Here is a 14,551-nt window from a genome sequence, read left to right on the forward strand (position 1 = left end):
GTGGCCCTTGGTAGGCCCCCTCTCTGCATTTCTTCCTTTGATAGCTTCAGGCATGTGGGTGTTCCTCTTTGGAGCTTACTCAGCCTGGGCCTCCTCTCCCAGTGGTGTTTGTCTTTCCAGAGGCAGAGCAGACAGGTACCCAAGACAATGGGTTCAGTCTCCAGGTGGCACACGTGTGATCCACTTGGATTATTTAAGCAACTCTCTGTTGCCATTAGAGCACTTGTAAACATCTTCCGGGGGGGGGGGGGGAGGGAAGACAAAAGGGTAAGAAATTTTGAAATGAATGAGAACTGAATGGCAAGATCACATAGCAACAGTTCTTGCTGCCAAATCATCTACTCTGCCCCAGGTTTTCCTTAACAAAATGATTTCCCTTTTTAGCATTCCAGATTGTCATTTTTTATCATTCATTGTTCATCTGAAATACGGGCGAGGCAGGAGGTTCCGTCTTTTCCCATCTGTCACTCACATCAAGTTGCATTTTATGGGGTCTTTTTGGAGGTTTGTGTGAGGATAGCACTAATTTAGGACGATTCTCCAGGCCAATCCTGGAGTAAGGATGCTGTCCTATGATGATTTAAACCAATGAAATTTTACAGGTTCATCTACTTAAACAATGTTCTGATTGACTTTATTTTTTATAGCAGCTATCAAATTTACAGCAAACTTGAGCAGAAAGTGTAGAGAATCTCGTAGACTCCTTGGCCCCCAACACACATAGCCTCCTTCCCCGGACTATCAGCCTCTTGCACAGAAGGACGCATTTGGTACAATTAATGAACCTGCATTACACAGGATCGTTATCGACCAGTCCTTAGTTGACATTAGGGTTCACTCTTGGTGCTGTACATTCGCTGGGTTTTAACAAGTGTATAACGACATGTATCCCCCATTGTAGGATCATACGGCATAGTTTCACCGCCTTTAATAATCCCCTGTGCTCCGCCCGTTCATCCCTCTCTCCCTCCTACACCAACCTTTCTACAGTCTCTATAGGTTTCCCTTTCCCAAAATCTCATATGGCTGAAATCCTACAGCACATAGCCTTTTACACTGGCTTCTCTCACGTAGTATTACGTATTTCAGGTTCCCTTGTGTCTTCTCATGGCTTGATAGCGCTTTTCTTTCCACTGCTGAATAATATTCCACGGTGGGGATGTACCACAGTTTGTTTCCTCATTCACTCGTGGAAGGACATCTTGATGGCTTCCAAGTTTCCGCAGCTGTGAATGAATCTGCTATAAACGTCTGTGTGCAGGCTTTTGTGTGGACAGAAGTTTTCAACTCCTTTGGGTAAATACCAAGGGGAGCAATCGGAACATACAGTACAGCATGTTTAGTTTTATGAGAAGTCTCCAAAGTGTCTTCCAAGTGGCCGTACCATTTTGCATTCCCACCTTTCTGCGATGAGTCAGAGTTCTGGATGTTCCACACGCTCGTCAGCATTTGGTGGTGTCAGTGATTTCAATTTTAGCCATTCTGATGGTGTGCAGTGACATTGCACTTTTTTCATTTGTATCTCCTTACTGACTTATGATGTTATCATGTTATATAATAATTGTTATATAATGTAGAATTATTATGTTATAAAACAATATAATATATAATATTATAGAAATATATTATGTTATATAATATTATATGATCATATCTTTGGTAAAGTGTTTCTTCAGATCTTTAGCCCACTTTAAAGTTGGGGTTTTTGTTTTCCCATTGTTGAGTTTTAAGAGTTCTTTGTATATTTTGGATATCAGTGGGGATCTGATATGTATTTTGCGATTATTTTCTCTAACTTTCTCTAAGTCTGCGACTTATTTTCTCATTCTCTTGACAGTGTCTTTGACAGAGCAGAAATTTTTAATTTTAACGAGGGATTCAACTTATCAAGTATTTTCAAAGATTGTGCCTTTGGTGTTGTACCTAAAATGAAGGAAAAGTCATTGCCAAACCCAAGGTCATCTAGGATCTCTCCTATGTTATTTTCTAGGAGTTTTATAGTTTTGCATTTTACATTTAGGTGTACGATCCATTTTGCGTTAACTTTTGTTAAGGGTTTAAGGTCTGTGTTTAGATTCCTTCTCCTCCCCACCTCCCGGCACCATTTGTTGGAAAGACTGTCATTTCTATGCTGAATTGCCTTTGCCAGTTTTTCAAAGAAGAGTTGACTTTATTTGTGTGAGTCTGTTTCTGGCCTGTCCATTCTCTACTGTTTTTCTATTTGTCTAATACCACATGGTTTTGATTATTAATTACAGTTAGTAGTTAATTATGGTAACTCTTGAAGGTGGTAATGTCGTCCTCCAAACTTGTTGTTCTCTTTAAACATTGTGCTGCCTATTCTAGGTCTTTTGTCTCTCCATATAAAGTTTAGAACCAGCTCGTGATAGCCACAAATAATCTTGTGGGATTTTGCGTGAGAGTGCACTGAATGCAATAAGTATGCATTTTTGTTGTATCTCTACCTACGAGTAGAATTGTAGAGGAGGAGGAGGAGTCGATTGTAGAGTAAACATATGTTTGGGTTTGATAGGGTTTATGTTCAGTTTTCAAAAATGGTCTTGCAAATGTACACCCCTAGCAGAAGTATGTGGGAGTTGTAGTTGTTCTGAATCCTGGCAATATTTAGTGTTTTCCCTTGAGCTACTTCAGCAGGTGTAAAATGACATCACATTATCATTTCAGTTGATGTTTTCCTGGTGAGAATTGAAGTTGAGCACTTTTCTTCCTTCCTTTCTTTTTTTTAAAAAGATATTTATTTATTTATTTATTTATTTGACAGAGAGAGCGAGAGAGCATGTGACTATACAAGGAGGAGAATCAGCAGGCAGAGGGTGAGCGAGAAGCAGGCTTCCTGCTGAGCAGAGAGGGGGGGGCTCCATCCCAGGACCCTGGGATCATGACCTTAGCCGAAGTCAGACGCTTAACTGACTGAGCCACCCAAAGGTGAACACTTTTCGTATGTTTATTGTCCATTTGAATATATTCTTTCGTCAAGTTTCTCTTCAAACCTTTTTTTCCCATATATTCTATTGAATATTCTCTCTTTTTCTTATCACTTTGAAGGAGTAGTTTTTCTGTTCAAATGTGAGTCCTTTGTTGAGCCTGTATGGCAAATATCTTCTCCCAATGCATAGATTTACTTCTTTTCTGTTCATAGTGTCTTTTGATGGATGGAATTCATTATTGTCACGTAGTACAACTCATCTTTTTCTTTTATAATTATTGTTTTTGTGCCCTGTTTAAGAAATTCTTGGTCTTCTTCAAAATCATGAAGATGTTTTCCTCCAGAAGTTTTTTGTTTTTACCTTTTACAAGTGGCTCTGTATTAGAGTGTGAAATGGGGGTCAAGATCCCTTTTCCCTATGATCTAGCATCATTTGATTAAAAAAAGACTGGGATGTCTATGTGGCTCGATGGGTTAAGTCTCTGCCTTCGGCTCAGGTTATGACCCTGGGGTCGTGGGATCAAGTTCGGCATCAGGCTCCTTGCTCAGTGGGGAGCCTACTTCTCCCTCTACCTGCCATTCCCGCATTAGTGCAACTCTCTCTCTAAATTAAATATATAAAATCTTTATAAATCAATAAATAACTAGTAAAGGACTTCCTTGCTATAGCTTTGCAATAGCTCTTAATATTCCAGTGTTTCCTTTTTTCCAAGATTTTCTGGTTATGTTTCTAACTAGAGCACCAATTGACCCATGCCTTCCGATTAACTAGTTCTTCAGCTGGTCATTTGACACTGTCAAATGTCTCAAATGTCCAGTTAATTTCAAAGTGTCTGGTTTTATCTGATCACACAGGTCCTAGACCAAAACGTTTCCTTCGTTTTCAGGATAGCGACTATCAAGGTAATGCACCCAGCTAACTCTGGCAATGAGGTGTGATTTAGGGTTTCTGTATTTTATTATAATCAAACTTAATCAGTACAAATGTAAATAATGATTTCATTACTCATATAGTCTATGCAGTTTTTCTTTTAATGTAAGATATAGTTAGAGTGATGAAAAGCAAAGCAAAGAGAAAGCAAAGATGAGCATTTAGACTGAAGGGACACACCAAATCTTAAGCAGGACAGATACAAAAAAGTCCACACGTGAACGTAGCAGAGCTTGATGACGGAACGTCCCAAGCACAGAGAGAAACTTCAAAACAACTAGAAAGACGGAAAAGCACTTTGACCGACAGCAGACTTATCAGCAAGGACAGATGCCAGCAGCTACGTGAGCGACATCTTCCAACTGAGCAGCCCGGGGACACCCCAGCTGCCCAGCATCTACTCCGTACCCCTCGGCCTCTGGTCTTCGAAGCCCTACCCGCAGCAGAGTCCATTCTCTTAAAAGTCAGCCATGGTGCAACCCAGAGATGTTCCTCAACTCTGGTCCTCCGCTTCTCCGCGGCTCTTACATCACTGAGCGCTGCACAATACCCTGTGCCAGATGCTGTTAGGTGTGTGGGAGGCTGACTGCCAGAGCCTGCAGGAGCGGGAAGCTGTGGGGTGCGGGGGGGGGGCTTACAACCCTCGGGGACTGCAGTGTCAGCCAAGGGACAGGGAGGGGGGTGCGCAGCCTCAGGAAGGCAGGTGCAGTGGAGGGGCAGAGAGAGGCAGACGGGGCCAGGAGTGGTGCTTGTGGGGAGGTTAAATCTTGGATGAGCAGGACTGGAGAGCTCCGCAGAAGCTGGCATTTGGGCTGGGCTCAGAAGGATGAGCGGCGCCACCAGGCTGGGACCCGGCATTGCTGGAGGGGTGGAACAGCATGCTCAGAGGCCTGGCCTTGGGAAAGCTTTGGACCGTGTCTGGGGAAAGTGAGTCACGTAGATGATGAAGGCGCATGACATTATCTTCTGGTGAGGGTACCGTGCTTCTGGGAAAGCCTGTGCAATACGGAGGGCAAACAGAAGTTTGAGTTGAGAGGAAGCTCTGAAAGCAGACGACTCCCTCACTCCCAGCGATTCTCGTGGACGTGGGCAAGCTGTCCCAGATGAGTGATGGCCAACACAAGAGTTGGATGCTTAGTCAACTGAGCCACCAGCTGCCCCATACGACACAATTTTTAAAAACAGAAAATCTAACAAGAGTCTTTTCTCACATGGCTCCAGTCAGCTGGACATTTCTTTACATTCAGCTGAAATAAATGCCTTTCTCAGAAGCTGCCCAGGACCTTACCACAGATCAAATGTTTCTTCTCCATTTTCAATTCATTTCAACATCCGCATCTTCCAATGATACCCAGCCCTCCTAGATGAAAACTCCATTGACGGTGGGATGGGGAGATCCCCCACCCCTTTCTAGCAACTGTAAGTTACTGCTCAACTCACTCCCCAAAGCACAAGATCCCAAACCTTTCCACGTCATGTTTATAGACACAAACTCCTCAGCCTAAGAAATGTCCCTCTCACATTCCAATCACCCTTAGCAGTGGTATTGTTCTTTGTATTTCATTTTTATTTCATAAAAACGTTGTGGTATGATTAACATACTCTGTTATATTAGTTTCAGGTGTACAATAGAGTGACTTGATGATTCCGTCCACGACTTGGTGCTTACCGAGATCAACGCAGTCACCATCTGTCACCACACTGCATTGGTACGGTATTATTGACCATATTCCCCAGGCTCTACTTTACTTTTCTGTAACTGATTTATTTTGACTGAAAACATTTTATCTCTTTTTCCTTTTATCTAGTTAGCCCATTCTCCTACCCATTTTCCCTTTGACAACCAGCAGTTTGTCCTCTGCATGTAGAGTCTGCTTGGTTTTTGTTTTGCAGATTCCACATAGACCTGAAATCCTACAGTCCTATGGTTTGTATGGTACTGTCACTCCTCGTGGACTTCACATGTCTTGTCTTTTAAAATCCGTTCCACACGGGAATGGAGAAATCACCACAGACACACACACACTACATGGAGAATGAAAGGCAGGGAAGCAGGATGCTGTGTGTCATGGGGGATTATTTCTTGGTAGAAGGAACGTGCCTTCGGTAGGATTGCAGGCACAGGAAAATGCAAGGCGAGGTAAAGCGGCAGAGACAGAGAGAAGAGCAGTGGTTGCAGGGACTGGGGGAGGGACAGGGCCATGAGCGATGAGGAGCACAGGTGTCTCTGCGATGGCAACGTTGTAGAAGGACACGGTTGTGCAACACTCTGAATGGACCGAATGAGACGTCCATATCCCACGGAAAAGGATCCGAGGAAAATTTTATGTAAACTCAAATTCTACTTTATTTAATAAAGATAATCTATGATGTAAGAACAGAGGTGAAGACAAAACACAAATACAGCAAAGAAGGAAATGACGGGGGAGGGGGAGACAGGCTCTGGGGCAGCAGCCAGTACAAGCTGCTGCTCGGGGGCCGAGCCTGGTTGCTCCACCGAGGCAGGTGGTGGTTCAGGCTCTTCAGGAGCCCCAGGAGCAGGGGCAGGACCCTGCTGGACATCCGGGTCGGGCAAAGGGCCCGATGGCTCTTCCGTCGCAGAGACGTGAACGAGGGCCCTGACGACCTCCTGCCCTGGCCCTAACGGGGCAGGTGGTGTCCCTGCTCTTCCTGAGCCGTGGTGAGCCACCGCAGTAGGGATGCTGGGGGCCAGCTGAGGCCCCAGAGATGCAGCGGGAGCCAGAGTGGCTGCTGGGACGAGTTCCCGAGGCACATCCTGATCTTGCTCTGGGGCTGGTGCTGTAGCTCCAAGAAGAGAAAGCATCATCAGCTTGCTTGACTTCCTTGTTGCCTTTCACTTTTCCCACCCCTCAGTCCCTGGAAGGCGTCCCCAGCAGAAGCTCTTGGGGACAGGGATCTGCGACGACTCAGTCTTCTCGGCCCAGCTACACTCTACAGAGGCTTCCTCAGGGTGGCCCCCCCACCTCCTCCTCATGCCCACATCAGTCACCCCCAGTCCTCCTCACCCCCAGCCTCTGGCTCTGTGGGCTCCACGTGTTGCCTACCTGACAGCAGAAGCTGGGCACGGCGCTCCAGGTCCGAGCCCGGCACATTGACCTGCAGGTAAGCCAGCAGCATGTGCAAGCTGTCCAAGTCTGGAGGCTGCACAAAATCCCCAGGATAGTTTTCTAGCCACGTGTTCAGGATGGTATACACGGCCCTGGGGACAGACATGGAGGCAGAGAAGTCAGAGGACAGGGCACCCATCCAAACCAATATCCCAGGGAACCCCTGGGGGAAACTGGGCCCCTGGACTTCCAGCTCCTGTCCCAGACCAGTCGTACACCTTGTCCACCTGCAATCTGGCAGTCCTGCCTGAGACAGGCCTGCTCCCAGATGGCAGGCTGGCCAAAAGCCGCTAGGAGTGGGAGTGCTTGATCAATGGTGTGAGCATTTCTGTCCTTCTGAGGGGAGCTGGACACACTCCTCAGTCTGTCTCCTTGCCCACGTGCCACTTGAATTCAACTGCATGTGCCCAGGGAGGGGTGGTGTCTGGCCTCTTCCTTACCCTCACTGCACTCGCCACTGCTCCGTGAAGATGCAACCGACAAGGGAACAAGGGGACGCTGTCTCTAGCCAGGCCTTCCCAGGACCCTCCCCATACCTCAAACATTACCTCCTTTGCCCATTCAGTAGGTGCCATGAGTGGGACTGCTTCCCCTGACTCTCACCTCCCACAGGGTGTGGGATATCTGCTCCCTGAGCGCTCACTGGGTCACCACTCTCCCTGAGCCCCCGCTGAGCGCCCAGTGTGCAGGTTCCAACAGACTGCTGTGCCATGGTCCCTACATCCTCAGTTCTGTCCTGGCATTGGGGTAGAGAGAGGGCTGGGATGGGCAGGGATGGAGCATGACCCTCTTAAGGGTTGAAGCTGTCCTCCATCCCCCTGTGCTCTCCCACAGTGCTCACACACAAACCCCATCTCCCCAGGACACCGTCCCAGTTTCCAGAAGAAGCTCTCACTCCTTTACCCTACAGCAGGAATAACAGAGGTGTGCCTGAAGGTCCAGCAGCCCCTCGAACTCACAGTACCCTCACTGCCCTGGTGGAGAGGGAAGGCCCTCCTGGAGCAGCCAAAGCTTACTCACGTGTTCTGCTGCTCCTGGGGTCTGCCGACTTCTTCATTGGTGGAGTAAACGCATCCGAATCTAGAGGAGGCCAGGGGGCATCCCATGAGATGTCTGTGGATGTTAGCTCTCCTCGTCCAACCCCGACTAGCCTGCAGCCCTAGGGTGCTGTCTGTTCTGTGCCGGGATCTCATTCAGCTCCTAGATAATCGCCTCCACTGACGGGGGCTTCCTGAATGCTTGCTGAATGAAAGGGCCCCAAGCAGCCCATCACAGACATCTGAGTGGGCCTGGCCCCCTGCTCACACCCAGGCATGCCTTCTCTGGATTCACCCAGTCACAGACCCCAGGAGGAGTCTCAGATCTCCCTTTCAATGGCAAAAGAGCCCAACTCAAGACCATAGTGTGAGTGAGGGAAGAGGCAGAGGCTTCATCATGAGGGGCACAAGCATGTTCAAAGAGCATGCCCACAGGCCCTCCGGCCGAATTTCCACCGGCGCTGGCGCCCAAGTGTATGTGCTCTCCCTACGAGAGCCCACGGAGTCCCTATAATACCTTGGCCCCAGTTAGGAGCAAAGGGAAGCTTGAGGCCCTGCCAAAGTCTCACAACCAGGCATTGGCCAAATCACAAGAGCAGTGAGGGGCAGGGGAGGGTGCTTACCTTGCAAAGAGGAGGTCCAGTACCTCTTGGGTGGTGGCAAAGGCCCGGTACTTGTTCAGAAAGATGTGGACATAGTGTAGATCTTGTCTTATGAGGGCAGGCACCAGGTGATTTATTGCGGCCTTCAGCCTGTTGATCCGGTTGCCCCATAGCACCGAGGTCTTATTCCTCTTCCTGGTTGAAGCATTTTCCCCCTGAGGTGAATCAGAGGAGACTTGAGTCAGTGCTGTGGCCACCAGGAGGGCTGGGGGTTGGAGGGCAGAAGGAGCACCGAGATCTCAGTGACTTATGCAGGAGGTGGGACAAGAGAGCACACAGTCCGGAAAAGAAACAGGGGACTCAGTGTTTCATTGGTTGATCCTAAGGCTCTTGGTTTTGCTTCAGGTCATGGTCTCCGTGTCCTGAGACTGCGCTCCTTGTAGGGCTGTGTCCATAGGGCAGTGTCTGCTTGAGGATTCTGTCTCTCCCTCTGCTTCTCCCCACTCTCCCCCTTGCTCTCTCTCAAATCCATCAATCAACCAATCAATTAAGAAATTTTAAGGAAACGAGGAAATGTTCTTGGCATCCATACAAGAATTGAAAGAAATGATGTGAGAACATGCTAGAGTCTCAGGTCCCTTTGTGAGCTGAGTATTGATACCACCTCCCTGCAGGAATGGCATGGATCCTATGATTTCTGATAACATAGCCCATTCTTTTTATTTTCTCTAAAGACTTTTTATTCATTTATTTGACAGAGAGAGAGTAACAAGTAGGCAGGGAGGCAGCCAGACAGAGAGGGGGAAGCAGGCTCCCCGCTGATCAGAGAACCTGACGTGGGCCTCCATTCCAGGACCCTGAGATCATGACCTGAGCTGAAGGCAGAGGCTGAACCCACTGAGCCACCCTGGTGCCCAACATATCCCACTCTTGAGGCGAGAACACAGAGATGTTTTAGGTGACAGGGCGTCGGAGAGGAGGGCATGTAGGCTGTGGGATGCAGCACTGTGCATTGGCAACAGAAGGGGATTCCATCCAGTCCTGCACCAGTAAAGGGCTCCATGGCTGTGACAAATGACGGGCCTTCCGGACTGCTGGGCAGTGCGATGCAGTGAGGCCCCTGTTCCTGACCCTGGAGGGGCCCCAAAGATGTGTTCCATCCAAACAAAAGGGCAGAGCAAGAGACATTGTACCATGGGCCCCATGTCCCTTGGGATAAAAGTCTCCCAACTTACACTTGCAAATGATCACTTACAAGTCTTGCAGAACTTGAGGAAGGACAGTTGGGCCAAGGGGGACACCTGGGAGCACGAGTTAGGAAAATGCCTAGCACGGGGCAAAAGGATCTAGAGAAACAGGATGAGACGAGGCTTAAAGTCTCTTTACTGATATTCCTATATGTCTGTGGTCAAGGCCTCTGCTTCTGTCCCAGGCGTGGGCAGGACCATGAGGGCAAGTTTGGGCAAGAGATGGGATGCAGATTCATGGGAGTCCAGGACTCTAGGAGGCCAGGCTGGCTTCTAGGAAGCGGGGCCCTTGGTGCTCATCGGCGCCCTGGGGGTCGGGTCTCCCCAGCACCTGCACTCACCCTGAGCCAGCGCCAGACTCTGTTGGTAGCGTGGGGCTTCTTGTCCTTCGAGGAAGGACAGCAGGGGATGTCGACATTCACCTCCTGCACCATCTCCTCTGTAGCCTTCTGTAAAGACAGTACCCGGCAGCCAGGCAGGAGGCCTTAGAGCCCTGTCTGGAGGCCTTTGCTGGTCTTCAGACCCAGGGCGCTCCATTCCAGACACACCACAGCCCAGTATGCGGACCCCTCGCCCAAGGAGAGAAACGTGGCACAGCTTCAGGGCCTTGGATGTGCTCTGCTCAGCTGAGAGGCACCTCCGGAATCCCCTTTCCACCCGGCCCACCATGACATTGGTGTGAATAAGAAGGGATCACCAGGGTATCCACTGTGTTCACCTTCCTCCAGCCCAAGGGAGGGAACCCCGACATATCCCTCCTCCCCTCAAACTCCAGAGGAAGGATGGGGCTTCCCTAGGACGGTTCAGAGGGTTGGGCATCGCCTAGTCTGCTCAGTAGTAAGTACCTTATGGCATCTCCCTCGAAATGCCCTGAGGCATTGGGGGCGATGTTTGAGCCAATGTCTGCAGCATGGGAACAAGCCGTTTTCCTGGGGTTTCTGGTGCCCAGAGCGCCGCAAAGCAGGCAGACAGCAGGAAAACATCCTTCTGTGTCCGATGCTTCTAGCCAAGTTACCCTGATACCGGACTACAGTAGAATGTGGGTGCCTGGTTGCAGGGGTTCCAAGTTGTGGGGGTTGGTGGTCAAGGAAGTGACATCACTGCCTGAGATCCCCTCCGGGGTCCACTCCTGGTTGGACACCTAACACCAACAGTGGTCCGGTCTGCCATGTCCTCATCCCCCTTCTGCAGGCAAGGCCACATCTTATCTGTACACAGTGACCCCAATACAGACCTCTCCACAGGCCCGCAGGGAAGGTATGGAAGCAGCCAGGGCCCCAGCATGCAGACACACCTGGTTTCATAGACAACTCTCTATTCTTACCTGGTTTTGACCCTACATAACTGTCATTGTGCCTGACAGGGATGGTCAGGGATGGTTTTCTCTGCAAAATGTGGATGATCCTAGTATGTCTTTCTATCGAATGTCCACAGGCACAGGTTGGATAATAGCTGTGATGTTAGAGGAGTGGTGTCCCATGTAGGAAATACTTGCAACCAAATTTCCTCCCTCCTATCAACTTCTTGGATCTGCTACTAATCAGGATCCCACCCAACTGTCCCTACTGGGGTGTGTGTGTTTGTTGCACAAGCACACTCGCTCCCGAGTGCACACATGTGTTCATCAGTGCTCATGTTCTGGAGTCCCAGAAGATGACACCCCCACCTACAGAGGGCTGGGAAATAGCTTCCCAAGATCTTAGGCTTTGAATTTTCAATACAAACCCTAAAGAAGGAGGCTTGGCCCTGGATGGTCAGAATGTACCCTGACCCCTAGAGACCACCAGTCCTGGTATGCAGGCCATTCCCTCCTTTCCAAAGGGTGTGTAGTAGATAGGGGTCCACCCAGTGGGTCGCCATGACCTGGGATTCTCCTCAGGCAAGACGTGGGGCAATGTCTCCTAGCTAGGATATCAATGATCACCCTCAGCCCAATACCATTTCCATGTCGACAGCCACTTCCTTCTAGTCAACCTTTTCCAGAGCCCCCAGTGAATGTCAAGGTGCATCCAGGACCCCAAATTTGAGGACCCTCAAAGAGCTGGGTTCATGCCTGCTAAGCCTCCCTACCCGTCTGATTCTGGGCAAGGCCCGGACCCTACAGGGATCTTCACAGTCTCCCCTCAGGGGCTCCATTGGTTCCCCAACTCCTCTGTATAAATCCTTGTGTGACCCCCTCCCCTGAGTGTGGTCTGGCCTTCGTGGTTCATTTCCATGTCACAGAACGTGGCATCTTGACCCAAATGCCCTTCTGAGATTTCGTTATCAAAGCTCACTGCCCAGCCCCATGTTGACTCTGACCCATGTGCTCTCAGATCCTCACACTCGAGCACAAGCCCCTAGGTTGAACCAGGACACCCACATACGCACGTGGCCCAGCCCTGTGGGTCAAGAGCACACAGAAGAACTCAGGTCTTTGCGATGGGCTGTATCTGGCCCATGCCCCTAAGTGAGCTCAGGTTCTTGGTGAAGCAGGTCCTCCCTTGGTGGTGTCAGCAGCCCCAACGGAAGGAGAGACTCTGGAAGGAGCCCCCAGCTGAGCACTGCTGGATTCCTGATCCCCTGACACCATGAGGCAGCGTTTGTGGGTTCAGCCACTGAGTGCCGGGAAGTGGGGTCACACAGCACTGGGAGAAGGATACTGATACTCTCCAGCTACCCGGGCCCTGGCCCCCCTCCCCTGCCTCTCTGCTCCTTCCTCAGCTTCCTCTGGCCACCCTGGCCCCCTTTCTAACCTCCAATCCTCTCTGCCATGGTGCCCTCTGCCAGGCAGAATGCACTCGGATTTGTGCAGGGCTGTCTCCTTCTTTTCGTCCCGCAGGAATTCTCCATGTCATCTCAGCACAGCCTTGTCATACCCCTCACCTGGTGGAGTTTAGGCCTTATTTGTAGTCCCTTGCTCTTTTCCTGTGGAGCAATTGTTCCTTTCATTCACATTTTGGTTTCTCATTTGTCCATCTTCTCCTCTAGACACTGAACTCGTACAGGGAAAACCCACTGGGATGAGAAGCACTGGCCCCATCTGCGTGTGCAGTGCCCAGTGGCTGAATGAACGGGTGACAGGATCCATCCCAGTGCTGACCAGCTCCGTTGTTTGAGCCTCACTGATTTTAGTCTCGTGGAAGCCTTTTGTTTTTGTTTTTTTTTAAGTTAACTCTGCCTGATGTGGGCCTCAAACTCATAACCCTGAGATCAAGGATCCTAGTGCCTGAGGAAGCCAGGTGCCTCTTTGGTCCTTTTTAAAGGTTTTAGGCTGATCACTATTGAAGTGGACTTGGTGATTTCAACATGTCATAAGGAGGTACATTACATTATGCTGAATGACCAGGTAACTCTTCAAATTTGGGTAGCATGTCACCACAGAGATCCCCCCATGACAGTGCTGAGTGGCTCTGCAGATTGGAGACCGAAATCCTTAATGTGGTCTTTCAGGACTCCAGAGTCCCTCCACTGTCCATCTTCTCTCTCCCTGGGATGTCATGCACCTCTGATGCCATCAGCACGAGAGGAAGGATGACAAGGAAATACACGCAGGAAGGTGTTTCCAGCCAGGCCTTGAAGGCCTCGATGTACACTTTGACACTCATCCTTTTATGTATTATTTTCGGATTTTATTTCTTTATTAGAATAAACGAGCACAAGCAGGAGGGAGGGGCCGAGGGACGAGAACCAGAGAGATGCTGAGCTGAGGCCAGCGGGTGGCTGATATAGACCTGTGCAGGGAACAGTTCAGGCCACACAGAGCAAGCCTCCATCACCTGGTAGGCCGGGAGTAAGGAGGACTCTCAGATTCCTGTGCTCATGACCTATTTATTTATTTATTTATGTATTTTTATTTTTTAATTTTATTTATTGTTTTAAAAGAGTTTTATTTATTTTTTAGACAGAGATCACAAGTAGGCAGAGAGAGAGATAGATGAGGAAGCAGGCTCCCTCCTTAACAGGGAGACCAATGGAGGCTCAATCCCAGGACCCTTGGATCATGATGTGCGCTGAAGGCAGTCGCTTAACGGCTGAACCACCCAGGCACCATTTTAGTTCATTTTTGAGCTCTATCTGTAATGAACTACAGGAGCTTCTCAATCTTTATCATTCTGAATCTTCCTAGCCTGAAACAAACCCCAATTTTCAATTCTTCCTTTATTTCTCCCTCAAGAATTTTTATCTTCTTCAGCAAATCCTGAAATTTACAACAAGTTAATTTCCAAGCAACTTCATAGCTTCTGGGAATGGAAATTCCTCCTTCACTATGTTTTCTGTTTAGCCCTCATGCATTAGAAAGTGTTGGGTCTCGTGGATTCATGTTCTAACACATTGTTTTGGGGAGCCCATCGATTATCCCCAATAATATTCTGTTTGGGGAGGGAGATGGGGAGAGTTTGGGCGCTGGAGCTGGTGGGCCACGGTACAGGTTCATCTTCTCTCACGGCCTGTGTGGGACACGTTAGGCAAGCAACCATCTTCCCGGAGCCACAGAGTCTTTGCCAGTGAGGATGACAACATGGGGTAAGAACACCAGAGAGGATTTGTGCTGAAACTCCAGAGCTTCTTTCTTTCTCAGAAGTCATATGAGCCATTGAGTGTATGCTCGAAAGACTGAAAGCAGAGTCACAAAGAAATATCTGTAGACCCACTTCACAGAAACCTTACTTACAATAG

The sequence above is a fragment of the Meles meles genome, chromosome 14 (assembly GCF_922984935.1).
Source record: "Meles meles chromosome 14, mMelMel3.1 paternal haplotype, whole genome shotgun sequence".
Taxonomy (NCBI): domain Eukaryota; kingdom Metazoa; phylum Chordata; class Mammalia; order Carnivora; family Mustelidae; genus Meles; species Meles meles.